Source organism: Heterodontus francisci, chromosome 41, assembly GCF_036365525.1.
Source record: "Heterodontus francisci isolate sHetFra1 chromosome 41, sHetFra1.hap1, whole genome shotgun sequence".
In the NCBI taxonomy this organism is placed as follows: Eukaryota; Metazoa; Chordata; class Chondrichthyes; order Heterodontiformes; family Heterodontidae; genus Heterodontus; species Heterodontus francisci.
The window spans coordinates 5,899,107-5,917,473 of NC_090411.1; the positions used below are offsets into that span (position 1 = coordinate 5,899,107).

The window sequence follows — 18,367 nt, forward strand, 5'->3', positions numbered from 1 at the left end:
TGTGCCATTTTCCCACATTCTCTTGGCCAGTCTGGACATAGCAGAGGAAGCCTTTCCCATGCGCTTGTTGATTTCTGCATCAAGAGACAGGTTACTGGTGATAGTTGAGCCTAGGTAGGTGAACTCTTGAACCACTTCCAAAGCATGGTCGCCGATATTGATGGATGTAGCATTTCTGACGTCCTGTCCCATGATGTTCCTTTTCTTGAGGCTGATGGTTAGGCCAAATTCGTTGCAGGCAGCCACAATCCTGTCGATGAGTCTCTGCAGACACTCTTCTGTGTGGGATGTTAATGCAGCATCGTCAGCAAAGAGGAGTTCCCTGATGAGGACCTTCCGTACTTTGGTCTTTGCTCTAAAACGGGCAAGGTTGAACAACCTGCCACCTGATCTTGTGCGGAGGAAAATTCCTTCATCTGAAGACTTGAACGCATGTGAGAGCAGCAGGGAGAAGAAGATCCAAAACAGTGTAGGTGTGTATCTGAATTATCGCCTCATACATCTTTTCTTGTCCCGTCATCAATAAAAGGAGTCTCACACGTCTAGCTTCAAATCATGGTTTACATCATGCTCAGAAAGAAAAACAGTGCACAGTTCCAGCAAGAAGAAATGGAAAGATAAAATTTTGTGTGCTGTAAAATGTAAAAATGTATATGGCGTGACAAATGAAATGGAAGGGTTGTGAGGCAACTCATGATTGTATTGAAGGAAACTGATCACCTTTGCACTGTTCGTAATTTTTGACTTGGGGCTGTTTGAAACTGTTTGGTAATGTATTTTTTACAGATGTTTATGAATAAAATATGTTTGGAAATTAAAAAAAAGGAACGGTTGTGAGGCAAATCACTCCTGTATTGAAGGAAACTGATCTCCTTTGCACTCTTTGTAATATTTGACTTTGTGCTTAATGGAACTGTTTTGTAATGTATTTTTTACATTTTTTTTATGAATAAAGTATATTTTCGAAATTAAAAAAAAACCCGAGTGACTTGCCTCACAACCTTCCATTTCATTTGACATGCCAAGTACATTTTGCACCAAACCCATATTTCTGGATACATGGATCCATGGTTTCTCATGGATCCAGCCCCTCAGTTCAGCTTGGTGAGGGGACCTTACACAGTGGTCTTTCCCCATTGAGCCTTTGCTGTGGCTGCCCCAAGCTTTAGTGCATCCCTCAGCATGTAGTCCTGGACCTTGGAATGTGCCAGTCTGCAGCACTCGGTCATGGACAACTCTTTGCGCTGGAAGACCAGCAAGTTTCGGGCAGACCAAAAAGCGTCTTTCACTGAATTGATAGTCCTCCAGCAGCAGTTGATATTTATCTCGGTGTGCGTCCCTGGGAACAGCCCGTAGAGCACAGACTCCTGTGTTACCGAGCTGCTTGGGATGAACCTCGACAAAAACCACTGCATCTCTTTCCACACCTGCTTTGCAAAGACACATTCCAGATGGAGGTGGGCAACAGTCTCCACCCCACCACAGCCACCTTGAGGGCATTGTGCGGAGGGGGTGAGACTTCGGGCATGCAGGAAGGATCTGACGAGGAGGGCTCTTCTCACCACCGGCCAAGCTACATCTTGCTGCTTGTTTGAAAGTTCTGGTGATGAGACATTCCGACAAATGACTTTGCAGTCTGCTCGGGGAACCATCCGACAGGATCCACCATCTCCTTTTCCCGTAGGGCCTTGAGGACATTCCGTGCAGACCACTGCCTGATGGATTGGTGACCAAAGATGTTTTTCCGCAGAAACTTTCCTAAAAAGGATAGGTGGTACGGCACGGTCCAACTGGATGGAGCGTTCCGCGGCAATGTGACCAGGCCCATCCTACGTATCACCGGGGACAGATAGAACCTCAACACGTAATCACACTTGGAGTTTGCGGACTAGAGATCTACAGACAGCTTGATGCAGCTGCACACGAAGGTAATCATCAGGATGAGGGCGATGTTGGGTACATTTTTCCCGCCCTTATCCAGAGATTTGAACATCGTGTCCCTCTGGACCCGGTCCATTTTGGATCTCCAGGTAAAGTGGAAAATGGCTCGGGTGACTGCCACAGCACAGGAGTGGGGTATGGGCCAGACCTGCGCCACGTACAGCAACAACGTGAGCGCCTCGCACCTGATGACCAGGTTCTTACCCACAATGGAGAGAGATCGCTGCTACCACATGTCCAACCTTTGTTGTACCTTGGCTACTCACTCCTCCCAAGTTTTGGTGCACTCCCCGGCCCTTCCAAACCATATCCCCAGCACCTTCAGGTAGTCTGACCTGACAGTGAAGGGGACAAAGGATCGGTCAGCCCAGTTCAAAAAGAACATGGCCTCGCTCTTGCCGTGGTTAACTTTGGCTCCCGAGGCCAGTTCGAGCTGGTCGCAAATGCTCATCAGTCTGCGCACGGACAGCGGATCCGAGCAGAAAACGGCGACATCATCCCTGTACAGGGAGGTTTTGACCTGAGTGCCTCCGCTGCCTGGGATTGTCACCCCTCTTATGCTCGCATCCTTCCTAATAGACTCAGCAAAGGGTTCAATACAGCAAACAAACAAGACCGGGGACAGAGGACAGCCCTGTCTGACTCCAGATTGGATTGGGAAACTTTCCGATTCCCACCCGTTGATTGAGACTGCGCTACTGATGTTTGTGTAGAGCAGTTGGATCCAATTGCAGATTCCTTCCCCAAACCCCATTTTGGAAAGCACGTCCATCATGTAGGTGTGCGATATCCTGTCAAATGCCTTCTCCTGGTCCAGGCTGATGAGGCAGGTGTCCGCCCTCCTGTCCCGTACATAGGTGATCGTATCCCTGAGTAGCGCGAGACTATCAGAGATCTTCCTGCCAGGTACAGTACAGGTCTGATCGGGGTGAATCACCAGCTCCAGAGCAGACTTGACTCGACTGGCTATGACTTTGGACAGAATCTTGTCGTCAACATTAAGCAGTGAGATGGGCCGCCAATTTCTGATTTCTGCCCTCTCCCCCTTCTGCTTGTAAATGAGGGTGATGATGCCTTTTCTCATGGATTCTGACATGCTGCCGGCCAGGAGCATACTCTCGTATACTTCCAGCAGGTCCGGGCCGACCCAGTCCCACAGGGCCGAATACAACTCGACCAGTAAGCCATCGCTTCCGGGAGTTTTACTCGTCTCGAAAGGACACAACGGCCTTTGTCAGCTCGTCCAGAGTTAGCGGCTTGTCCAGTCTCTCCCTCGTGCTGTCATCTAAGACCTTTGTGACAGATGACAGGAAGGAAAGTAAGGACTGGGAGGCTCTGCTGTCTGTGGGATTCGCTTCATACCGCCCAGCATAAAAGGATTTGCTGATCCTTAGTATGTCGGACTGCGAAGACGTTACCGAGCCATCCTCTTCCTTCAGGCTGCTGACAACAGAGCTCTCTCTGTGTACCTTTTGGAAGAAGTAACGCGAGCAGATCTCATTCTGCTCAATGGAGCGGACTCTGGATGATCTTGGAGGCCTCCGTGGCAAAGAGCGAGGCCTGCTGGCTCTTCACTTCTTGGAGGTCCTCCTTGACCTCGACCCCCATCGACTGCAGCCGGAGCAGATTTTGCATAATTTTCTGGAGTATGGACATTTCCCTCTGTCTCTCTCTCGCCCTCTGAACACCTTTGTGGATAAAGAACCTCTTGATGTTCTCCTTGATCGCTTCCCACCAGTGAACTGGAGACTCAAAGAGGGGTTTCACGGTCCTCCAACCTTTGTAATCCCTTTTGAGTTCCTCAACGTTCTCTGGGGTCAGCAGTGTAGCATTGAGCTTCCACGTCCCTCTGCCAACCCGCTGGTCGTCCTGTAAGTGACAGTCGGCCAGTAAGAGGCAGTGGTTGGAGAAGAACACCGGCTTGACGTCGGTGGATCCGACCGTGACAGCACGGGACACAAACAGGAAGTCAATCCTGGAACGGGCAGACCCGTCCGATCTTGACCATGTGTATTTGCGCTGCGCTCCGTCTGCAGGTTTGCTGAAGACGTCGTGCAGTTTGGCATCCTTAACTGTTTCTATTAGGAATCTGGACGTAGCGTCCAGTTTGCTGTCGTCGCTGCCGGATCGTCCAGCCGCATCAATGATGCAGTTGAAGTCACCGCCTAGGATGACCGGCCTGGACGTCGCCAGCAGCAGTGGGAGCTGCTGGAAGACGGTCAGCCGCTCACTGCGTTGTCCCAGGGCGCACACGTTGATCAACCGGAGCGGAGCGTTGTTGTACATCACGTCTGCTACGAGGAGGCGGCCGCCCACCACCTCCTTAACTTCGGAGATGGTGAAGTTACCTCCCCGCAGCAGAATACCCAGGCCGGAGGAACGGCAATCATTACCCCCTGACCAGATCGATGGCTCGTGGGACCACCATCGCGACCACTGCCTGTAGGTGCTGAGGTGTGGTATTCCACACTCCTGCAGAAACAGTAGGTCAGCTTTGACCTTGGCGAGGTAATCCAAGGTTGAAAAACATCGCGTAGTGGATTTCATGCTGCACACATTAATGGAAGCAATTCTTACACCAATTTTTTTCAAGTTGTTGCTTCCCATACCATTTGTCCTCGCTAGTCCCAGTCCTTCCCCTTCGGGATGTTCCTGCATACACATAGTGTGCGCAAGCAGTTTCACGTTGGTTGGGCTCAGAAACCCCTCCTGATTTTTCATGCAGGGTTTGTGCCGCTCGGGTGACATCAGGGGGGGTCTTGTAGGCAGCAAAGATTGGGTTGTCCTCTGCTGCTTCCATCTGTTCCTCCTCGAAAACATCGCAGCTCCCGGTCTCCCGGAGCTGAGGTGCGCCAGACGTGTCTTTGCTCTCGGTGTCCCGGAGCTGGGATATGTTGGCCACGTCGTTACGTGTGGCGCTTTGAGGTTGGGGCACGCCGGGCCCATCACAGCTTCCAGTGCCCGGGGGCTGGGATGCTTTATCTTCCATCTCCTTGGAGTTCTGCCGCCTCTTTTGAAGGGGCTGTCGTTCCAGCATTTCCCCGTCCAGTCAAGAGGCGCTGTTGTAGTCTCTTTCAGAAGATAGCCTCCTCTTGCCACTGGTTTGGGTGGTGGCCTGTTCCGCTTTTGGAGGTTTTTACTTTGTGGTTTTACTTTGTACCACTTGCCACTGACCTGTTTGTCCATCTGCTGCCTCCTCCTCCATTGATTCTGTCTGTGGAGGAGGGGTTTCCGGGCGCTGGGTAGGTGCTGGGTCGTTGGTTTCAGCCGCCTCCCCTTTCTTCTCCTTCTCAGGTTGAAGTTCCTCACTGCGGAGAAGGTTGCTGGTCTCCTTTCGAATACCGGACGCCTTCGTCGAACCTTCTCCCGGCCTTTCCTTGGACCTTGCCGCCTGAGCATAACTGAGACAACGTTTGGGGCAGGTCTTGTAGAGATGGCCTGCCGCACCGCACAAGTTACAACACTTAGCCTGCTTACAGTCCTTGGTCTGATGGCCTTCCTCCTTGCAGTTCTTGCAAACAACCGTGCTGCAGTTGGCTGCCATGTGACCAGGTTTGCCACAGGTGCGGCAAACTCTGGGCTGCCCAGCGTAGACCAAGAAGCCTCGACTTCCCCCGATAGCGAAGCTGGAGGGAGGGTGGATAATGGCTCCACTGGGATCTACCTTCAAGGTCACCTTGACCTGCCGCTTGCTGGTCCAGATCCCAAAGGGGTCCTTGACATCAGTGCTGCTGCCGGCCACCTCGACGTACCTGGCGAGAAAGGTGAGTACATCCACCACCGGAACATGGGGGTTGTAGAGGTGAATCGTCACCACCCGGTCCCGTTGTGACGGAAGCGTGAAGAGCGGCTCCGCTGTGAGGATCGACAGTGGTGCCCGGTCCCCTTTCTCCTTGAACGCCTTCAGGAACTTGATGCATCCCGCCACGTTTCGGAACGTCACGTCGAAGTATCCACTGCTGGGGAAATCCTGCAGGCAGAAGACGTCCGTCGCTTGAAATCCGCAGCAATCGAAGAGAATTTTCTTGATGAAGAAGGTGCGATCGACCGGTGCATCTCCTTCCTTGTCCTTCACGACCACCCGAACGGTGTTGCGCACTCCCTGGCCCGAAGCTCGAAAATTGGTTATAGCCATTTTACTCAAAGCCTACCCAGGATCAAAGGGCAATGATCATGGTCTCTTCTCAATCAAATAAGCACTGATAAGAACAAATACTACACTTGATCTTAGCCAAAAGGCCGAGAGGTTAGGTGATGATGTCATCTGCGCATGCTCAAACCGGTCCTGGTAATGCGGAACGCAGCACACGCGCAGAGATTAGGAGCCCGTTTGCACATGTGCGCAGGTTGCCGCAGTTGGATGACGTCCCCACTGGCTGCTTTGTCAAGAATCACTTCATTAAATGTTTGCCATTGCCTTTCCACCTGTTTCCCCAAGTGGAGAGGTCAATTACCAGGGGCACAGATTTAAGGTGATTGGTGGAAAGGTTAGAGTGGACACGAGGAAAAACGTTTTCACCCAGAAAGTGGTGGGTGTCTGGAACTTACTGTCAGGAAAGGTGATGGAGGCAGAAACACTCAATTCTTTTAAAAGGTACCTGGACATGCTCCTGAAGTGCTGTAATCTGCAAGGCTATGGACCAGGTGCCGGAAGGTGGGAATAGATTGGCTAATTTTTTTGGCCAGCACAGACACGACAGACTGAATGACCTCTTTCTGTGCTGTAATTTTTCTGTGGTTCTACAGGTGCTTCTTCCTCCTGTCAGGGGTGTGGATCATAGTAATTAACGGTGCTGACTGCTTTAATTGTGGCCTGCGGTTTGCTGCGACCTCGCAAGCACAGCAGGTTTTGTCATATTGAGCCACATTGGACTGGAGGTGAGGCCTGAACAAGTGCTCGCTTATTCGGGCTAAAGTTTTCCGAGTACCCACATGTCCAGCCATCGGGATATCCTTAAAATCTCTTGCTGGTATTTTGGGGGGCATTACAATCTGGTGGAGCAGTGTTCACTCCTTTTTAGCAGGTCTCCCCTTCCGCATTACTACCCCATCTCATACGAAGTAACACTCAGGGTTCGGGGTTGTCTTGGCCTCAGAGCAAGCAGTTTGTGCTCAGCGCTTTATTTCGGGATCTGCCTGCTGTGGGTTAACGAGTAAATCCCTCACAGTTGGCAACTCCAAGAACAACACAGTTTCGGCTCTGATTTTTCAAAATATTCATATTCTCGCTCTCACAACTTACTGACAGGAACATGAAATTTCTGTTAGAAGAAAACAGCCAATATTACAAAGTCCACCGCGATATAAACTGGATTTCCTGTTGTTCATTCCACATGTTAGGGAGATGGAACAGAGATGCCATCAACATGGCCTCCCCCAACAGAGGGAGCTCAACCACCTCCCCGGCTCAAAAATTGAGAGAAAAGTCTCGACGTCATCTCATGGTCTTCACCGAAATTCTTTCGGCACGCTCGATTCGCCAAAACGATCCCTTTCAAGGTCAGTCTGACAATTTATTGATCCTCATCGGCAAATATTCATCCCTTTATACATGAGAGGTTCTTCAACTGTAAATCTTAGTGGTAACCAAAATGAATGCAAAAATTATACTTCAACATGAATTATATTTACTTTTTTCTGGAGCCGACAACGCAGCTACTTCTAATTTGCATTTCATCTTAGCTTGGCCAATCGAACTGCCCTCGGAGTCGGGGCGGGTTGTGCGGCCGTCTGAATTGAAGGCGGGGGATGCAGATGTCAATCAAAAGTCTATCGGACTGATGATTGGTCCTTCTAAACTACACCGCCTCTCTTTTCTTCCCTATTGGTTCTGGTCAATGTCACTCAGCGGTTACAAGTCAGGTGATGAAGGTGGAGGCGGGGCTGACATCTGTTTTGAAATGATCTCTTTCAGAAAGAGCTGCGAGTGTTTCCCAGGCTCTGTGATCAGAGACACTCACTGCAACACCAAACACTGACTTTGTCTTTCAATCCAAAATGAACCAGGATCCCAAAGTATTTCATTCAAATGGTTTATTCCCTGTGAGTGAAAGTGTTGTCCAGTGGCCCAGCTTCCCCTGTTTCCCAGAGCCCTGCCATTGCTGCCAATGAAACCCACCCACTGCTGCTGCACCGCTCATTGTGGCTGTTCATCAAACAGCAAAGGAGCTGCTCAACCAGCAAAACCCCCCTGATAGAGGGGATTTTCTTATTCCTTCTGGGGATGTGAGCGTCACTGGCCAGAAATTCTCTTCAAAATGCTTTATTTTAAAACTACATTATCTGACTTGAAATTTGACATGAAATAAAATACAATAATTCAATTTCTTTCAGTGCAGTGTGTGACATTCTGAGGGGCCTCACTCGCTTGCAATTGGTTGGAATCCTTCCATCTATGAAAAATACAGCAAACAATCTATTTAGGTGTTGTTATACTATCTGTTCTGATGAAGGGTCACTGATCTGAAACATTAACTCTGCTTCTCTCTCCACAGATGCTGCCCGGCCTGTTGTGCATTTCCAGCACTTCCAGTTTTTAATCCATTTCTTGATGCACCTTTGCTGATGGCTGTGAAGGCCAAACCATGAGAGGCAGGTTCTGCCACAAGTGCCGCACATGAAGCAACCAAGTGACACTGTGAGTTGTTGTTTTTGATGTTGGCGGCTGTTGCTAAGCTGCTGTAGCAACTGGTCGCCATGATAGTGCATACCAGTCCGCAGGATGTGTCGGCAATTCCCTCTTTCATCAGCTAGTGACTCCCAAGTGCAATAGTCAATATTTAGGGCCTCCATGTCATGCTTGCAAGCATCCTTGAAGCGGAGTTTTGGGGCCCCACTGGTCGTCTGGGCCCGTAACTCTTTGAGTATGTGACCATCTTCCATCCTGCGGACGGGTCCGACCCACCAAAGCTGCCTGTTTGATCAGTGCCAACACACTTAGAATCATAGAATTATAGAAAGTTTAAGGCACAGAAAGAGGCCACTTGGCCCATCGCGTCCGTGGCAGCCAAAAAAACGATCCACCTATTCTAATTCCACCTTCCAGCATTTGGTCTGTAGCCCTGCAGATTACGGCACTTGAGATGCATATACAGACTCCTTTTGAATGAGTTGAGGGTTTCTGCCTAACTACACTTTCAGGCAGTGAGTTCCAGACCCCCCACCACCCTCTGGGTGAAAAAGTTTTCCCTCATCTCCCCTCTAATTTTTCTACCAATCACTTTAAATCTGTGCCCGTTAGTCGCTGACCTCTCTGCTAAGGTGAATAGACCCTTCACCTCCACTCTATCCAGGCACCTCAAATTTTTGTACATTTCAATCAGATCTCCCCTCAGCTTTCTCTGTTCCAAGGAGAACAGCCCCAGCCTATCCAATCTTTCCTCATAGCTGCATTTTTCCAATCCTGGCAACATTCTCGTAAATCTCCTCTGTACCCTCTCTAGTGCAAACACATCCTTTCCGTAATGACGTGACCAGAACTGCACACATTACTCAAGTTGTGGCCGAACCAATGAGTTATACAGTTCCAGCATAACCTCCCTGCTCTTCTATTCTATACCTCGGCTAATAAAGGAAAGGATTCCATATGCCTTCTTAACCATATTATTGACCTGTCCTGTATCTTCAGGGATCTGTGGACATTCACTCCAAGGTTCATCACTTCCTCTACACTTCTCAGTATTTTCCCATTAATTGTGTATTCCTTTGTATTGTTTGACCTTCCTAAATACATCACCACAAACTTCTCTGGGTTGAAGTCCATTTGCCACTTTTCTGCCCATCTGACCAGACCAACAATACCTTCCTGCAGCCTACATCTATCCTCCTCGTTATCTACCACATGGCCAACCTTTGTGTCGTCTGCAAACCTCTTGATCATGCCCCCTAAATTTGCTTCCAAATTGTTAATATATACCACAAAAAGCAGGGGACCCAGTACTGAGCCCTGCAAACATCTCTGGAAACAGCCCTTCGTTCGCCTTTCCCCCGCTCTGTCAGGAGACTTGTACATGGTGTCCCTGCGGACACGGTTCATCTTTATTCTCCAGATGGAGTGGAAGATGGGTCAAGTGACTGCCACAGCGCAGGAGTGGGGTACGGGCCATACCTGCACCACGTCCAGCAACACCGAGATGACCAGTTTCTTCCTGCAGTGGAGAGGGAGCGTCGCTCCCACATCCAAAAAAAAATTCTATTTCCAAAATATACTTTATTCGTAAAAAACTGTAAAAAATACATTGCAAAACAGTTCAAAAACAGCACCAAGTCAACAACACAAAGAGTGCAAAGGAGAAATGTTTTCTTCAATACAGGAGTGACTTGCCTCACAACCCTTCCATTTCATTTTACATGCCAGCAAACCCATCTTTTTGCAGCAAACAAATATTTTCTGGATACAGCCCAAGGAGTTTTCCATGGATCCAGCCCCTCAGTTCAGATTGGTGGGGGGACCTTACACAGTGGGGCTGCCCCAAGCTTTAGTGCGTCCCTCAGCACGTAGTCCTGGACCTTGGAATGTGCCAGTCTGCAACATTCGGTCGTGGAACAACTCTTTGCGCTGGAAGACCAGCAAGTTTCGGGCAGACCAAAGGGCATCTTTCACCGAATTGATAGTCCTCCAGCAGCAGTTGATGTTTGTCTCGGTGTGCGTCCCTGGGAACAGCCCGTAGAGCACAGACCCCTGTGTTACAGAGCTGCTTGGGATGAACCTTGACAAAAACCACTGCATCTCTTTCCACACCTGCTTTGCAAAGATACATTCCAGAAGGAGGTGGGCAATGGTCTCTTCCCCATCACAGCCATCTCGAGGGCATTGTGCGGAGAGGGTGAGACATCGGGCGTACAGGAAGGATCTGTCGGGGAGGGCTCTTCTCATCACCAGCCAAGTGGTGGTGCTTGTTTGAAAGTTCTGGTGTTGCTTCCACATGCCCAGTTTCTGCTTCACCTTGGCTACTCGCTCCTTCCAGTTTTTGGTGCACGCCCCGGCCCTTCCGAACCATATCCCCAGCACCTTCAGGTAATCTGACTTGACGGTGAAGGGGACAAAGGATCGGTCACTCCAGTTCCCAAAGAACATGGATTTACTCCCGAGGCCAGTTTGAACTGGTCGCTGACTCTCATCAGTCTGCAAATGGACAGTGGATCCGAGCAGAAGATGGTGATGTCCATGTACAGGGATGCTTTCACCTGCACGCCTCCGCTGCCTGGAATCATCACTGCTCTTCTGCCCACCTCCTTCCTGATGGACTCGATAAAGGGTTCAATACAACACAAAAACAACAGACAAGTGAGGGCAATTTTGTGCACTGTTTTATTGATCTGGTTTTGATTGTATCACTTATCTGTGTTCACTGTGTTTGATGGCTTAAGCCTATGGGTGGAGCTTAAGAGTTAAAGCTAAAAATGAAAGACAGAACTAGAATCTTCGACAGAAAACACACTGACTGCTCTGAGAAGACATTGCACTGAGATCTTGTAGGAACTGATACATTTTAAAGTGCTGTAAATAAACCCGTTGGTGATGAAATACACAAGTGTGATTTCTGCATTGCTCTGAGATAGAACAATTACAGCACAGAAGGGGGCCATTCAGCCCATTGTGTCCGTGCCGGCCAAAAAAACTAGCCGCCGAATCCAATCCCACCTTCCAGCACCTGGTCCATAGCCTTGCAGGTTACAGCACTTCAGGTGCATGTCCAGGTACCTTTTAAAAGAATTGAAGGTTTCTGCCTCCACATAGATCCAGGCAGTGAATTCCAGACACCCACCACCCTCTGGGTGTAAAGGTTTTTCCTCGTGTTTTCCTCTAATCCTGTGAAAAACCAAATCCTTAAATCTGTGTCCCCTGGTAACTGACCTCCCTGCCAGGGGAAACAGGTCCCTCTTGTCCACTCTATCTAGGTCCCTCATAATTTTGTACACCTGAATTAAGTCTCCCATCAGGCTCCTCAGTTCCAGGGAAAACAACCCTAGCCAATCCAATTTTTCCTCAGAGCAGCAACTTTGTTTTTAATGTGTGACATTAAAAGAAAAAAAGTTCCACAATTGCATTTTCTTAAACATGTCATGTTTAATGTGTATCAGTGATGGTTTGATGTCTTCAAACTATAGTTTTCATAACATCAATAACATAAAGAGGGATTTAAAGAAACAAGATGGTGGATTTGCCACACTCTCCTTAGGCATCGATTGTTTACACTGAATTGTGCTCATTTTATTTTATGGGGTACACAGAGAGAGCTCTGTTATCAGCAGCCTGAAGGAAGAAGATGGCTCGGTAACGTCTTCGCAGTCCGACATACTAAGGATCAGCAAATCCTTTTATGCTGGGTTGAATGATGCGAAGCCCACAGACAGCAGAGCCTCCCAGTTCTTCCTGTCATCTATCACAGAGGTCGTTGATGACAGCATGAGGGAGGGACTGGACAAGCCGCTAACTCTGGACGAGCTGACAAAGGCCATCAAGTCCTTCGAGACGAGTAAAGCTCCCAGAAGCGACGGCTTACCGGTCGAGTTGTACTCGGCCCTGTGGGACTGGGTCAGCCCGGACCTGCTGGAAGAAAACGAGAGTATGCTCCTGGCCGGCAGCATGTCAGAATCCATGAGGAAAAGCATCATCACCCTCATCTACAAGCGGAAGGGGGAGAGGGCAGAAATAAGAAATTGGCGGCCCATCTCACTGCTTAATGTTGACTACAAAATTCTGTCCAAAGTCATAGCCAGTCGAGTCAAGTCTGCTCTGGAGTCGGTGATCCACCCTGATCAGACCTGTACTGTACCCGGCAGGAAGATCTCTGATAGTCTCGCGCTACTCACGGATACGATCGCCTGTGTACGGGACAGGAGGGTGGACACCTGCCTCATCAGCCTGGACTAAGAGAAGGCTTTTGACAGGATATCGCACACCTACATGATGGACGTGCTTTCCAAAATGAGGTTTGTGGAGGGAATCTGCAATTGGATCAAACTGCTCTACACAAACAACAGTAGCGCAGTCTCAATCAATGGGTAGGAATCGTAAAGTTTCCCGATCCAATCTGGAGTCAGACAGGGCTGTCCTCTCTCCCCGGTCTTGTTTGTTTGCTGTATTGAACCATTTGCTGAGTCTATTAGGAAGGATGTGAGCATAAGAGGGGTGACAATCCCAGGCAGTGGAGGCACTCAGGTGAAAACCTCCCTGTACATGGATGACGTCGCCGTCTTCTGCTCGGATCCGCTGTCTGTGCGCAGACTGATGAGCATCTGCGACCAGTTCGAACTGGCCTCGGGAGCCAAAGTTAACCATGGCAAGAGCGAGGCCATGTTCTTTGAGAACTGGGCTGACCGATCCTTTGTCCCCTTCCCCGTCAGGTCAGACAACCTGAAGGTGCTCGGGATATGGTTCGGAGGAGCCGAGCCAAAGCCTGGGAGGAGCGAGTTGCCAAGGTACAACACAAGCTGAGAATGTGGGGGCAGCGATCTCTCTCCATTGTGGGTAAGAACCTGGTCATCAGGTGCGAGGTGCTCACGTTGTTGCTCTACGTGGCGCAGGTCTGGCCCATACCCCACTCCTGCGCCGTGGCAGTCACCCGAGCCATATTCCGCTTCATCTGGGAATCTAAAATGGACCAGGTCCGGAGGGACACGATGTTCAAACCTCTGGATAAGGGCGGGAAAAGCATACCCAACGTGGCCCTCATCCTGATGACCACCTTCGTGTGCGGCTGCATCAAGCTGTGTGTCGACCTCCAGTACGCAAACTCCAAGTGTCACTACGTGTTGAGGTTCTATCTGTCCCCGGTGTTGCAAAGGATGGGCCTGGTCACATTGCCGCGGAACGCTCCATGCAGTTGGATCGTGCCGTATTACCTATCTTTCGTGGAGCAGTTTCTGCGGGAAAACACCTTTGACCACCGATCCATCAGGCAGTGGTCTGCACGGAATGTCCTGAAGGCCCTCCGGGAAAAGGAGATGGTGGATCCTGTCGGATGGTTCCCCGAGCAGACCGCCAAAGTCATTTGGCAGAATGCCTCATCACCAGAACTTTCAAACAAGCACCAAGACGTAGCTTGGCTGGTGGTGAGAAGAGCCCTACCCCGTCAGATCCTTCATGCACACCCGAAGTCTCGCCCCCTCCGCACAATGCCCCCGCGGTGGTTGTGGTGGGGAAGAGACAGTTTCCCACCTCCTTCTGGAATGTGTCTTTGCAAAGCAGGTGTGGAAAGAGATGCAGTGGTTTTTGTCGAGGTTCATCCCAAGCAGCTCGGTAACACAGGGCTGTTCCCAGGGACGCACACCGAGACAAACATCAACTGCTGCTGGAGGACTATCAATTCAGTGAAAGACGCCCTTTGGTCTGCCCGAAACTTGCTGGTCTTCCAGCGCAAAGAGTTGTCCATGATCGAATGCTGCAGACTGGCACAGTCCAAAGTCCAGGACTACGTGCTGAGGGACGCACTAAAGGCTCAATGGGGAAAGACCACAAGGTTCCCCCACCAAGCTGAACGGAGGGGCTGGATCCATGGGAAACCCCTTGAACTGTATCGGAAAAAAATTTTCATTTGCTGTAAAATGTAAAAATGTTAATGGCATGACAGATGAAATTGAAGGGTTGTGAGGCAACTCCTGATTATACTGAAGGAAATTGATCTCCTTTGCACTGTTTGTAATTTTTGACTTGGTGCTGTTTGAAACTGGTAATGTATTTTTTTTACAGATTTTTATGAATAAAGTGTATTTTGGAAATAAAAAAAAAATGTTTATGCCGGGGAGGTGGTTGAGCTCCCTCTGTTGGGGGAGGCCATGTTGATGGCATCTCTGTTCCATCTCCCTAACATGTGGAATGAACAACAGGAAATCCAGTTTATATCGCGGTGGAGTTTGTAATATTTGCTGTTTTCTTCTAACAGAAATTTCATGTTCCTGTCAGTAAGTTGTGAGAGCGATAATATGAATATTTTGAAAAATCAGAGCCGAAACTGTGTTGTTCTTGGAGTTGCCAACTGTGAGGGATTTACTCGTTAACCCACAGCAGGCAAATCCCGAAATAAAGCGCTGAGCGCAAACTGCTTGCTCTGAGGCCAAGACCACCCCGAACCCTGAGTGTTACTTCGTATGAGATGGGGTAGTAATGCGGAAGGGGAGACCTGCTAAAAAGGAGTGAACACTGCTCCACCAGATTGTAATGCCCCCCAAAATACCAGCAAGAGATTTTAAGGATATCCCGATGGCTGGACATGTGGGTACTCGGAAAACTTTAGCCCGAATAAGCGAGCACTTGTTCAGGCCTCACCTCCAGTCCAATGTGGCTCAATATGACAAAACCTGCTGTGCTTGCGAGGTCGCAGCAAACCGCAGGCCACAATTAAAGCAGTCAACACAGTTAATTACTATGATCCACACCCCTGACAGGAGGAAGAAGCACCTATAGAACCACAGAAAAATTACAGCACAGAAAGAGGTCATTCAGTCTGTCGTGTCTGTGCTGGCCAAAAAAATTAGCCAATCTATTCCCACCTTCCGGCACCTGGTCCATAGCCTTGCAGATTACAGCACTTCAGGAGCATGTCCAGGTACCTTTTAAAAGAATTGAGTGTTTCTGCCTCCATCACCTTTCCTGACAGTAAGTTCCAGACACCCACCACTTTCTGGGTGAAAACGTTTTTCCTCGTGTCCACTCTAACCTTTCCACCTTAAATCTGTGCCCCTGGTAATTGACCTCTCCACTTGGGGAAACAGGTGGAAAGGCAATGGCAAACATTTAATAAAGTGATTCTTGGACGTCATCCAACTGCGGCAACCTGCGCACATGTGCAAACGGGCTCCTAATCTCTGCGCGTGTGCTGCGTTCCGTATTACCAGGACCGGTTTGAGCATGCGCAGATGACATCATCACCTAAATTGCCAGGACTGGTACATGCATGCCCAGATGACGTCATCGCATAACGCAGGAGAGAGAGCAAGAGGAGAAATTGGGGAGAGAGTGGAGAGAGAGCGGGATGTGGGGGGAGAGAGCAGAGTGTGGAGGGAGAGTGTGGGGTGTGGGGGGAGAGAGCGGGGTGTGCGGGGAGAGAGTGGGGTGTAGGGGAGAGAGTGGGGTGTAGGGGACAAGCAGGGAGAGCGCGGGGTGTGGGGGGGATGCGGGGAGAGAGGGGTGTGGGGAGATGGAGCGGTGTGTGGGGGAGAAGCGGGGAGAGAGCTGGGTGTGGGGAGAGAGCGGGGTGTGGGAGAGAAGCAGGGAGAGAGCGTGTTGTGGGGGGAGTGGGCTGGGTGTGGGGGAGAAACAGGGAGAGAGCAGGGTGTGGGAGAGAGCGGGGTGTGGGGGGAGAGAGCAGGATGTGGGGGAGAAACAGGGAGAGAGCAGCGTGTGGGGAGAGAGAGCAGGGTGTGGGGGAGAAACAGGGAGAGAGCAGCGTGTGGGGGGAGAGAGCAGGGTGTGGGGGAGAAACAGGGAGAGAGCAGGGTGTGGGAGAGAGAGCGGGGTGTGGAGGGAGAGAGCAGGGTGTGGGGGAGAAGCAGGGAGAGAGCAGCGTGTGGGGGGAGAGAGCAGGGTGTGGGGGAGAAACAGGGAGAGAGCAGCGTGTGGGGGGTGAGAGCAGGGTGTGGGGGAGAAACAGGGAGAGAGCAGCGTGTGGGGGGCGAGAGCAGGGTGTGGGGGAGAAACAGGGAGAGAGCAGCCTGTGGGGGGAGAGAGCAGGGTGTGGGGGAGAAACAGGGAGAGAGCAGGGTGTGGGAGAGAGAGCGGGGTGTGGAGGGAGAGAGCGGGGTGTGGGGGAGAAGCAGGGAGAGAGCGGGGTGTGGGGGGAGAGAGCAGGGTGTGGGGGAGAAGCAGGGACAGAGCAGCGTGTGGGGGGAGAGGAGGGTGTGGGGGAGAAACAGGGAGAGAGCAGGGTGTGTGAGAGCGCGGGGTGTGGAGGGAGAGAGCAGGGTGTGGGGGAGAAGCAGGGAGAGAGCGGGGTGTGGGGCGAGAGAGCGGGGTGTGGGGGAGAAGCAGGGAGAGAGCAGGGTGTGGGGGGAGAGAGCGGGGTGTGGGGGAGAGAGTGGGGTGTGGGAGAGAAGCAGGGAGAGAGCGGGTTGTGGGGGGAGTGGGCTGGGTGTGGGGAGAGAGTAGAGTGTGGGGGGAGAAGCAGGGAGAGAGTGGGTTGTGGGGGGAGAGATCTGGGTGTGGGGAGATGGTGGGGTGTGGGGGGAGAAGCAGGGAGAGAGCAGGGTGTGGGAGAGAGTGGAGTCTGGGGGCAGAGTGCGGGTTGTGGGGAGATAGAGCGGAGTGTGGGGGAGAATCGGGGTGTGGGGGGAGAGAGCAGGGTGTGCGGGAGAGAGCGGGTTGTGGGGGGAGATAGCTGGGTGTGGGGAGAGAGAGCGGTATGTGGGGAGATAGAGCGGCGTGTGGGGGAGAATCGGGGTGTGGGGGGAGAGAGCAGGGTGTAGGGGAGAAGCGGGTAGAGAGCGGGGTTGGGGGAGGGAGCGGGGTGTGGGGAGAGAGCGAGGTGGGGGGAGAGAGCGGGGTGTGGGGGAGAAGTGGGGAGAGAGCGGTGAGGGGGAGAAGCACGGAGAGAGCGGGGTGGGGGGAGAGAGTGGGGTGTGGGGGAGAAGCGGGGAGAGAGCGAGGCGCGGGGAGAGAGCGGGGGGTGCGGAGAGAGCGTGGTGTGCGGAGAGAGCGGAGTGTGGGGGAGAAGTGGGGAGAGCACGGCATGGGGGAGAGCGCGGTGAGGGGGAGAAGCAGGGAAAGAGCGGGTTGTGGGGGGAGAAGTGGGGAAAGAGCGAGGTGGGGGGAGAGAGCGGGCTGTGCAGAGAGAGCGGGGTGTGCGGAGAGAGCGGGGTGTGGGGGAGAGAGCGGGGTGGGGGCAAGAGAGTGGGCTGGGGGAGAGCGGGGTGGGGGGAGAGAGCGGGGTGGGAGCAGAACCAGGGAGAGAGCGGTGTGGGGGGAGAGAGTGGGCTCGGGGGAGAGAGCAGGGTGGGCAGAGAGAGCAGGCTGAGGGGAGAGAGTGGGGTGTGGGGGAGAAGTGGGGAGAGCGGGGTGGGGGGAGAGCGCGGTGAGGGGGAGAAGAAGGGAGAGAGCGGGTTGTGGGGGGAGAGAGCGGGGTGTGGGGGAGAAGCAGGGAGAGAGCGGGGTATGGGGGAGAGCAGGGTGGGGGAGAGAGCGGGGTGTGGGCAAGAAGCGGAAAGAGAGCAGGGTGTGGGGGGAGAGTGGGTTGGGAGGGTTCTGATCCTGGGAGGAGTGCTGGATTCCCAGCAGGGTTCTGACCCAGGGGGGAGTGCTGGATTCCCAGGGAGGATCCAATCCAGGGGGGAGTGCTGGATTCCCAGGGAAGGTCCAATACTGGGGGGAGTGCTGGATTCCCAGCAGGGTTCTGATCCAGGGGGGAGTGCTGGATTCCCAGGGAGGGTCCGATCCAGGGGGGAGTGCTGGATTCCCAGGGAAGATCCGATCCTGGGGGGAGTGCTGGAT

General features: G+C 51.8%; 1 pseudogene; it reads right to left on the bottom strand.

The window, feature by feature from the left end:
* Nucleotides 1-6,061: 6,061 nt before the first annotated feature.
* On the bottom strand, nucleotides 6,062-6,192 carry LOC137354818 (U2 spliceosomal RNA; annotated as a pseudogene).
* Between the last annotated feature and the right edge of the window lie 12,175 nt (nucleotides 6,193-18,367).